General features: G+C 45.0%; 1 pseudogene; it reads right to left on the bottom strand.

Annotated features, from left to right (window-relative positions):
• Positions 1–914: 914 nt before the first annotated feature.
• Positions 915–1,032, bottom strand: LOC126264078 (5S ribosomal RNA; annotated as a pseudogene).
• Positions 1,033–1,971: the final 939 nt, after the last annotated feature.

The following is a 1,971-nucleotide window of genomic DNA, read 5'->3' as shown; positions in this document are numbered from 1 at the left end:
AATCTCTCTGATTTTACCCTCATGGTCTTTTCGCGAGATATACGTAGGAGGGAGCAATATACTGCTTGACTGCTCAGTGAAGGTATGTTCTCGAAATTTCAACAAAAGCCCGTACCGAGCTACTGAGCGTCTCTCTTGCAGAGTCTTCGACTGGAGTTTATCTATCATCTCCGTAATGCTTTCGCGATTACTAAATGATCCTGTAAGGAAGCGCGCTGCTCTCCATTGGATCTTCTCTATCTTTTCTATCAACCCTATCTGGTACGGATCCCACACTGGTGAGCAGTATTCAAGCAGTGGGAGAACAAGAGTACTGTAACCTACCTCCTTTGTTTTCGAACTGCATTTCCTTAGGATTTAATGGTTCAAATGGCTCTGAGCACTATGGGACTCAACTGCTGAGGTCATTAGTCCCCTAGAACTTAGAACTAGTTAAACCTAACTAACCTAAGGACATCACAAATATCCATGCCCGAGGCAGGATTCGAACCTGCGACCGTAGCGGTCTTGCGGTTCCAGGCTGCAGCGCCTTTAACCGCACGGCCACTTCGGCCGGCTTTCCTTAGGATTCTTCCAATGAATCTCAGTCTGGCATCTGCTTTACCGACGATTAATTTTATATGGTCATTCCACTTTAAATCACTCCTAATGCCCACTCCCAGATAATTTATGGAACTAACTGCTTCCAGTTGCTGACCTGCTATATTTTAAAGTACTCCATCTTCAGGCCACAAGTGGCCCATCGGCACCATCCGACCGCCGTGTCATCCTCAGATGAGGATGCGGATAGGAGGGGCGGGTGGTCAGCACACCGCTCTCCTGGTCGTTACGATGGTTTTCTGTGACCGGAGCCACTACTATTCGGTCGAGTAGCTCCGCAATTGGCATCACAAGGCTGAGTGCACCCCGAAAAATGGCAACAGCGCATGGCGGCCCGGATGGTCACCCATCCAAGTGCCGGCCACACCCGACAGCGCTTAACTTCGGTGATCTGATGGGAACCGGTGTATCCACTGCTGCAAGGCCATTGCCCCTGCTATATTTTAGCTACATGATAGAGCATCTTTCTTTCTTTGTATTTGCAGCACATTGCGCTTGTCTACATTGAGATTCAATTGCCATTCCCAGCACCATGCGTGAATTAGTTGCAGATCCTCCTGCATTTCAGTACAATTTTCCATTGTTACAACCCCTCGATATACCACAGCATCATCCGCAAAAAGCCTCAGTGAACTTCCGATGTTATCCATGGGAGATGAACACTTAAAAGACTAAAAATTAACTCTGCTTGCGACTTCTGTTGCTTAAGTCCTTTACAGGACTGACATGATTGAAATATAAAAAACCATATTTTCCTATTTACTTTGGCAACGACCAGACGAGGAAATATTACTTCTAAAACTATAGGAAACTGATTTATTCAGCACTCTAGAACTGTTTGAAGAAGGTATAATAACTTCTCTGCAAATGCTGATATTATCTATATATATAGTTCAAGTAAAGTGAATGTAAGGTCGTAAATGGTAATCACAGTTAAATAAACATAGTACAGGCTTTACACGTAAAATGTCTCATGTTCCAATCCGTGTGTTTTTTGTTCTCGCCAAATACTTCTGGCTGAAAAACTTGTTGTCTATGAAGCTCTCCACTGTATTACATGAAACGCATTTCGATAACGTGCAGCTCGACTCCCAGAGAAGATGAGGCGAATTTTGCCCAATAACAAACGAGAGTCACTTCTAGTGGAAAATAGCCTCCATGGAGTTGAAAAATTAAATTTGATACCCCTGAATGAAATTTTCACTCTGCAGCGGAGCGTGCGCTGATATGAAACTTCCTGGTAGATTAAAACTGTGTGCCGGACCGAGACTCGAACTCGGGACCTTTGCCTTACGTGGGCAAGTGCTCTACCAACTGAGCTACCCAAGCACGACTCACGACCTCCCTCACAGATTCAAATCTGCCAGTATC

Source organism: Schistocerca nitens, chromosome 6 (genome assembly GCF_023898315.1).
Source record: "Schistocerca nitens isolate TAMUIC-IGC-003100 chromosome 6, iqSchNite1.1, whole genome shotgun sequence".
NCBI lineage: Eukaryota > Metazoa > Arthropoda > Insecta > Orthoptera > Acrididae > Schistocerca > Schistocerca nitens.
This window is presented reverse-complemented; position numbering and strand designations above follow the sequence as displayed.